This window comes from Eurytemora carolleeae, unplaced genomic scaffold (assembly GCF_000591075.1).
Source record: "Eurytemora carolleeae unplaced genomic scaffold, Eaff_2.0 scaffold622, whole genome shotgun sequence".
In the NCBI taxonomy this organism is placed as follows: Eukaryota; Metazoa; Arthropoda; class Copepoda; order Calanoida; family Temoridae; genus Eurytemora; species Eurytemora carolleeae.
Genome location: NW_019396518.1, coordinates 79,818 through 89,680, shown reverse-complemented (window position 1 = coordinate 89,680; position 9,863 = coordinate 79,818).

The following is a 9,863-nucleotide window of genomic DNA, read 5'->3' as shown; positions in this document are numbered from 1 at the left end:
TTAAATAGTCCAATATGCATGGGACACCGAATTTGTAAAGTGTACTCAGACCCATTTAACTTATTTACTGATTTAATTATTGTCTACCAACAAAAACCATTTGCTATGTAACAACATCAAATACATTTAAGTATTCCCATAAGGTCGTCTTCCCATTTCGAAGTTTTCTGGTTATCACTGTACAACTCTTCTAAAAGTATTAGAATTATTTTCTTTAAATTCTCTTTGTATTCTATTTCTATGGGGTGTTATTGTTACCCCCTTAAAACTGTGGAATAGGAAGACGACCAGAATATTTTATTGATTTTTTATGTAAAAGATGGATCCCATGTCAGGCCCAGAGACCGTACACTGCAGTACAAAAGATTACACCCCTGAAATAACTTTCCTTGCATTATAACCTTGATACAGATAGTCCACTGTGCAGTGTACTGCACAATACGTAACCATTTTACTTAATAAGATAATTTGCAAGCGTCTAATAAAACCATTTGTTTTTTAACAACATAAAAAGATTGATTAAATGTCGTCTTTCTATTCTATAGTTTTATATGTCCCCTGTATTTGCCTCGCAAGCCTGAATGTAAATATTATTATCCAAAGATAGAAAACAGAATTGTATAAATGAATGATATATTTTATGTAATACAGATCTTTATAATTATTTTAGATATAGTTCTTATTCACATAATTTACAGTTACTTATAGTGTATTTATTTCCCCCCCCCCCCCTCTCTAGGAAACCATAAAAGTTAAGATCCATGCATAAATTAGCACTAAAACCTTGAAAAAGTATACATAGCTAGACACCAAATTGAAATAAAAGTTCATTCCGTTCTTGTTTTTCAGTATAATTGTTCATTATACTTAAAGAGACTGTAAGCGTAATTTCGAGTGACCCTATCTGCAAAAATGCCAATACCCGATTCACAACACTACCCTTAAAACCTTTATCTGATCTATAATGTGGAATATATTGTCGTTTTTCTAGGTTTAAAAGTGCTTAATTCTGATATCTTCGATATTTTTTCCTGCAGTAGAAATGCTAACGTCACTTTTGTAGTAAACCCATAAATAAAAGTAACCAGTTTTTAAAATTATAAACATTATAAACATTATAAAACATTATAAAAGTAACCAGTTTTTTAAAATTATAAACATTATAAAACATTATAAAAGTAACCAGTTTTTAAAATTATAAACATTATAAAACCTTATAAAAGTAACCAGTTTTTAAAATTATAAACATTATAATACCTAATTCATTTCAAGGATACCATTGTGAATCGAGTATTGTCATCTATATAAAAGGGGTCGCTTAAAATTAAGCTCACAATAAATTAAGAATATCTGCTGAAAATGTGCAATCTAATGGTACAAACAAACACTTTTTATCATGTTCGTTAAAAATTTCTTTTTTTCAAGAAACACCCTGTAGTTTAAACTATAATTCTACCTTAAATTAAACATTATTCTTTAAACTAATTGTCAACCTTTACAAATAATAAATAAATAATTTACTAAATGAAAAAATATAAATTCTAAAGATGAATAAAACACTTTTTGTAAAGAAAAAGTTAAAATAAAGTTTCTCTGAAAGATTAAGTGCACTTTTGCAGATTTAAGGAAGATATATGTGTACATTGGTTTAAGGTTTATATCTATAGAAGGACTAAAGGAAGGAAGATATATATGTGTACATTGGTTTAAGGTTTATATCTATAGAAGGACTATAGGTTGAATAACCATGCAAACTTATAAATCACTTACAAAATAAATGATTTGGTTGCCGAGTTGAAATAACTAGGATAGCTTTGCTTCTCTCTTTCTTATTTTAATTTTATGTTTAAATCTTATTTTTCTGTAACTAATTTGTCTAGTTTTATTGGTGTATTTTATTAAATTGAATCAATTTTTTTTAATGCAAAGTTTTTAGATTTTGAACCACCAAAAACATTTTCTGGGTTCATTTCAGGTTCTGCAAGTCACATATACAGGGTGTCCAAAAAAAACCCGTAGTGATAGCTAGAGCCTCAATATCTACTAATGTACTAAAAATTTGTTGGAAATCGTCAAAACTGGTTCAAAATCAAAATTGAATACAGATTTTTTGGGGACACCCTGTATATTTGTATACTCCGAGATCAGAGCTACTCCATAAAACATGATGTCTGAGGAAAACAATGCTGTTTTACATGAATTTATATATATCATATTATAAGATTAAACAAGTTGGTCATTATATAAAATTTTGTTTATTTCAATTCAATTTATTCAATATTTTGAAAGATCTGACACAAGAAAATATTTTATTTATTTTATTTAAGAAACTAAAGGAAACTAAATCTTTTCATTGCAAAACATTTGAATTCCAGAAATGTTTTGAATTGTAGAAAATATTTCCTTTTTATAGAATCGGCCATTTTCTAGCAAATATTGAATCTGTTATATTGGGAGAGAGAAACTTATTTCTTATTTAAACCCTAATCATGTAATCAGACTTTCTTATTTAAACCCTAACCATGTAATCAGACTTTCTTATTTAAACCCTAACCATGTATTCAGACTTTCTTACTTAAACCCTAACCATGTAATCAGATTTTCTTATTTAAACCCTAACCATGTAATCAGATTTTGTTATTTAAACCCTAGCCATGTATTCAGACTTTCTTATTTAAACCCTAACCATGTATTCAGACTTTCTTATTTAAACCCTAACCATGTATTCAGACTTTCTTATTTAAATCCTAATCATGTATTCAGTCTTTAAGGAACTGTCCTTGTAATTTTAAGCGGCCCTCCACGTAAAAAGAGACATTCTTGAAGGAGCTAGGGGTCAATTTCATTTGAGTTTTTAAAGACAATTTTATGCTTTCTAAATAAATGCTAAATTTATTTTTTATCGTTGGATTTACCACGATTTACAGATTACATGTGAAATGGAATTATTGAATCCTTGTTACCAAACATGAAATCATTGTTACTAAAGATGAAATCATTGTTACTAAAGATGAAATCATTGTTACTAAACATGGAATCGTTGTTATCAAACATGAAATCATTGTTATCAAACATGAAATCATAGTTACTAAAGATGAAATCATTGTTACTAAAGATGAAATCAATGTTACTACAGATGAAATTAGTGTTACTAAACATGGAATCCTTGTTACTAAAGATGAAATCATTATTACTAAAGATGAAATTAGTGTTACTAAACATGGAATCGGTGTTACCAAACTTGAAATTATTATTATTAAAGGGAGTGACCGGCTATGTAAGGTAGTTGAACTGAGTATGCAGTGTTGTGGAAAACTTCTTTCGGATTCATTTGAGACATATAAAACCTTTTACAGATCTGTAATTCCTGAGTTTGAGTGCAAATTTGACGTTCAAAACTCCTACTTTGGGGGTGGATACGTTTACAGAATTAGTTTTTTAAATTATTAAATAACGACGTCATAAAATGTAAAAAGGTTCTACAATACACCACAGCGTCATGTATTGGAACATGTTGAGAAAATAAAAATTAATCTTATCATCGAAAATAAGTAATCTTGTTCAATTATTAGTTTCTATTTTCTCATTATTCTGATTTCTCATTAGTCACAAAGATTTTCGCAGATTTTCTAGAATTATTATTGAAAGACGACATTTAAAGAATTTGACGAAATCTGCGAATAAATTCAAAGAAGAAAAGAAATTCAATATAATAATGAAAACGGAATAAACGATTTTAGCATTGATTTATTGACCAATTTCTTATCAGATATATGTTCCTAGCCATCTAATTAGATTACTGAATAATTTTTGCTTTATTTTTCGTTGTCATTATTTAATAATTTAAAGAAAACTATTTCTGAAAACGTATCCACCCCCAAAGTAGGAGTTATGAACGTTTAATTTGCGCTCAAACTCAGGATTTACAAATCTTTAAAAAGTCTCAATTGAATCCGAAAGAAGTTTTCCACAACACTGCATACTCAGTTCAACTAACTTACATAGCCGGTCACTCCCTATGACTGTCATATGAATCTTATATTCTGATGAATTTTCCCAAGACCTTGGATTCTTCTGCAGACATTGTAATATAGAGAATTATATGATCAACATCATAAAAATACTTTCAACAAATGCGCAGAACAAAGATCTCATGAACAACAAATATCCCCCTCCCTCTTTCTTTTTTAGACCATATTTCTAATACATACAATGTTGCAGACATTGTAATGTAATGTAATTACATTATTAACATCATAAACGTATTTTCAATACATACAGACAAAGATCTCATAGATATTCATTCTCTATAAGATAATTTTCTCTTTCATTTCCAGGCCTTAATGGCACTGCTATTTCTTTTGCAGACATTGTAATATACAGAATTACATTATTCTCATCATAAACATATCTTTAATACAAAACAATCAGAGACCTTAATGGCATCAAAGTTAGATAATTGTCTCTTTCATTTCCAGATCTTATACTAAACCAAGAGTTTAGTTTAGGGTCAAGGATGTTGAACTAGGGCCACAGAATACCAGGGGTTCTAGTGACCCTGCACCCAGGTACGCTTACATCCAGGGTTCAGCAATAGTACTTGCCTTAAGCAGACTAACCAGGGGGAGTGCTGATGGGTGGGATTGCCTGGAACACCCCCAGCAATAAATAAAATAAAATAGTTTCAAAGATAGTTCTTTTTACAGACATATAATATACAGAATAACAACATAATAGTACTTAATTCAACGATTTCGCAAACAGATATCACGTGAGTATCAAAAGTTCTACCCACCCCCCCCNGCCACCTCTCTTAAAGATGATTCTCTCTTTCATTTCCTTTATGGCACTGGCAAGCTCTTTTGCACACATATAATACACAAAATAACATCATAAAATTACTTTACACAAATGCGCAGACATAGATCTCAGAAACATTCTTAACATCAAATGTTCTAAACCCCCCAACCTCACCCCTGCCCCTCACAGAATTCTCTTTCTTCTGGAGACCTTGATCCCAGTTCTGTAACAGGCATTGTAATATATTGTAAAAACAATATTTAGTTTATTAAATTAAACCTAGAGATTTTGCAGTGGAACATCAAATATGAGAATTTGTTTTCCTTAAAAGTTTGAAGTTTTAAACTATGCTAAACTCAAACTTTAAAGGAAAATAAAGAAAGAATTGGCACCATGTAAAAAAAAAATAATGATACATACATCTCTCACGGGCAGCCGTAGTTCATTTGAATTTCCGAGCCGGGTCAACCTTTCCGGTCCCAGTTTGTACTGTATCGCCCGGACATTGGATAAATAAAGCAGACACTCAATAGGATTAGCCGGTGCAACAAGGTTAACGCGGTCAGACTTTAGGTTGATTTACTTTTACTAAAAGGTACGGGGTGCGTGCTCTCAGCTAAAATATAATTTTTAAGTTTTTGTTTTTCAAAATCGAGATTTTTTATTATTTTTCTTCCGGAGCAGGATTCATATTTAGAATATTGTTTAGTTTCTCAGACTATGAGTTTTTGTAAATGAAAATAATATTAAACCCAATACAATATCTTCTACAATTTTGAATATTCAGAGAGAACCTGAGATATCAGTTATATTCCAAAAAGCGGATGGAATTGTTCTGAAGACAAAACTTTTGAATCTTTAACATGTTTATAACGCGCTCAGCCATTTCCTTTTCCCTCGACTTTTAAAGGAATTGAATCTTTGTCACAAGCTCAGATTTTCCACTATCTACTCTTTGCAACCCAATATCGTAGACATTAAATATTTTAAACTATGAATTCTATTAGATAAAATGATCTAAGCTTGAAATATCAAAGGTTTACACTGTTAGATTCAGTTTTAGATCAGAAGATTTCAGTTTGTGACAAAGACTCAAGACTCGATTAAAATATTATATGTTTGAAATCATAATACATTTTACTGAGGACTGAGGAGGTATTCAGAACCTAAAATGATTTGAATTTCAAATATGTAACTGCAGGATAAATTATTTCTTTGTAAAGTTAAAACTAGATAAGCTACAAACTCACAAAGTCAAAGTTTCATATATTCTCAAAATCAAGTTAAAATCGTACACTTTAAAAGTTGACGATGTGGATAGATGTTACTAAACGCTAAAACAATTATAAGTTTTAGCCTCCAGTCTAATATTTATTCATCTAATGTTATTTTTATGAAAATAATACCAATCAGTGGAAAAGGGGTTTAAAAGAAGAGGTTTGATTTAAGTCTATTTTTTAACATCTAATCTTTTTTAATTAAAAAAATCATTGTAAAAAGGACTTAGTTCTTATTGAATAATAGATTTATTTGACCAATTTTGTTACAGTGAAACCCTTAATAACGAATACATCGAAAGAATTCATCAAATGTCGTATTCTTCACTTTCTGATCATGGAATGTTGCAGATATTTAGTTTTTTAATTAAATGATTATATGGAACTCTTTAACGCTGTTCCTGCATATTCATGGCTATTGATTTATTTTCGCAAATACTGAAATTTACGTAATATAGTATAAAACTCATTGAAAAATTGTCAAGACGACATTTGATAAGTTCTTCCAATGTATTCCTTATTAAGGGTTTCACTGTATTAAAAAAGTTTTAACTATAGAAACACTAGTGCTCGCATATTATGGGATATACATATGAAGTTATAAATCTATCTGGACTATTGTGTAATTTTTATATCTATGTAAACATCATTAATACTCAATAAAAGATAAAACTGTTGTTGATGTGAAGAAATAATTATTTGGCTAGATATCCAAATATATGGTGTTTTATATATATTATATTCATTATATATATACTAGCTGTAACTCAGTCCCATGGGAATTAAAGTATACCCGGAGCTGGATGGAGAAGAATGGTAATCCTGTCATTATATTTCAAGTATACCAGAGAATAGAGATATATATTATAGACCAACCTTCCTACAGCTAATTCTTGTACCCGGAGCTGGACAGAGAAGAATTGTAATCCAGATCTTGTAGTTAAATATTATATACCATCCTTCCAACCACTGTTCCCGGAGCTGGACGGAGAAGAATTGTAATCCTGTCCGTGTATTAATAATGTATAACAAAGATATATATATACCATATCTTCCTGCAGCTAATTCTTGTACCGGGAGCTGGACGGAGAAGATTGGTAATCCATCCCTTGTATTTCAGAGATATATCAAAGGGAGTGTTAGCGAAAAATTTAAGGAGGTATAGGCTTACGGCGTAAAATAAGCGCTTTAGATCGCTATTAATCTTACTTCTATCTGATGTGCCTATAAATTGTTTTAAACGACCCATACCGAAGAACGTAGTGTCCATACAAATACAGAACGTTGAAACATTCAACTCGGCTCGTAAAAAAATCAATTTAATTTCAAACAATGCATTCAGATATTACAACTAACAATAATCGATAATTTTTCGACACATTCATATATAGTTGATATTTTATGATATTTTTATGATCTGATCTTCCTACATCTAATTCATAAACCTAGAGAAAAAAGTATATAATATAGCATCCTTCCTACAGCTAATTCATAAACCTAGAGAATATAGTATATAATATAGCAACCCTCCTACAGCTAATTCATAAACCTAGAGAAAAAAGTATATAATATAGCAACCTTCCTACAGCTAATTCATAAACCTAGAGAATATAGTGTATAATATAGCAACCTTCCTACAGCTAATCCATAAACCTAGAGAAGATTGTATATAATATAGCAACCTTCTACAGTTAATTAATAAACCTAGAGAATATAGTGTATAATATAGCAACCTTCCTACAGCTAATCCATAAACCTAGAGAAGAAAAAGAAATAGTTTACTAACTTTTTAGAAATTTGAATCTAACATAAATTTAAGAGATTTCAAACGAAAGAAAATTAATTTTGTAAGAATTTATTCTCTCATAAACAAAGCTCAGGATGAGGGCTCGTTCTGGAATTCGTTGAATATTTAGTATGTGAATAAAGGAACTGAGTTTTTGCCACAAGCTCAAATTTTCCAATCCCTAAATTTTTACAACCTGATGGTGTAAATTTTTGATATTCCAAACTTAGATAATTTGATCTGTGATAATGATGTGTGTAAAGCATTGGGTTACATGTATATAAGGCTAAACACATTTTGCGGGAAAAATCAAGAATTTTATATTTTTTAGAACTGTTTCGATCGAGTTTTCTCTCAATATTTTTAAGCATTTTTATAAAAACCACTTGTCAGCTCAAACTCCAAATGTCAAAATAATTCTAAATAATGTGAAGTAAATGGATTAGATTTGTAATCTGAGTTCTAAGTTGTTTAACAACTGTTTATTATTCTGAAAGGAAATAAGTTTTGCCACAATGCCTGATTATATCATCACTATACCTTTGCAACTCGTCGTATAGACCTTAAATATTTAAATTATGTAAAAAGTTGTATCAAACTATGTTAAAATATCAAAGATTTACACCATTAGGCTGCAAAGATTTAGGAATTAGAATATTTGAGTCAATTCCTTAAAACTACAAAAATGTTTTCCAACATTATCATCGAATTTCGATTCTTGTACTAGGAATAAAACTAATCTTTTTAATTCCAAATTTTTCTTCAAAAATAAACACCACCTTTCCAATTTCACATATTAATATTACAGATAAAACAATTTACTGAAATTAATCCCTACTTATGGAGACAAACCCTTATAATCTAAGCTCGGATTATAAAAGGGCTTTAGATGATTAACTTTCTGCAAAATATAATTCAATAAAAATGTTAATATTGAACAAAAATTAAAGCAGAGATTTTTCTGCTTTTGCTTGTTTAATGTTCAATGTTCAATGTTTAATGTTTAATGTTTAATGTTTAATGTTTAATGTTTAATGTTTAATGTTTAATGTTTAATGTTTAATTGATAGAAGTCATTAAACAAGAAACTTAGGCAATTAGTTTAACTATCTTCAAGAATGCAGGCAACTGATATTTGTTCTGGGAGCTCACTACTACCATTAATAGTATTGTGATGCATACTGTACTATCATATAATATTTTATAAAAACTTTGATGCAACCAACAAGCACAAATAGTACTTTGATGCATACTGTTATATCAAGATTTTGATGCAACCAACAAGCATTAATAGTACTTTGATGCATACTGTTATATCAAGATTTTGATGCAACCAACAAGCATTAATAGTACTTTGATGCATACTGTTATATTAAGATTTTGATTAATAGTATTGTGATGCATACTGTTATTTTAAGATTTTGATGCAATCAACAAGCATTAATAGTACTTTGATGCATACTGTTATATTAAGATTTTGATAAATAGTAGTGTGATGAGTACTGTTATTTCAAGATTTTGATGCATCCGACTAGCATTAATAGTATTGTGATGCATACTGCACTGTCCTGTCAACATTTGCATCCATCCGACTAGCATTAACAGGATTGAGATGCAATCTGTCATGTCAAGATTTTGATGCATCTGACTAACATTAATAGTAGTTTGATGCATACTTTTATATCATGATTTTGATGCATACCACTAGCAATAATAGTACTGCTATTCACAACGGTACCCTTAAAAGCAATGTTAATAATTTAGAAAAATTATTATTGTTAACTGTGGTTTCTCTACAAAAGCGACTGGCGCATTTCTACTGCAGGAACACATATAGTATTTATCTGAATATAACTCTTTTAAAACTAGAAAAAACGACAATATCTTCAACAACATTTCTCAGATTAAAGTTTCAAGGGTACCATTGTGAATCGGGTATTGCTATCTTTGCATATAGGGTCACTTGAAATTACGCTGACAGTCCCTTTAAGTGCGACAGT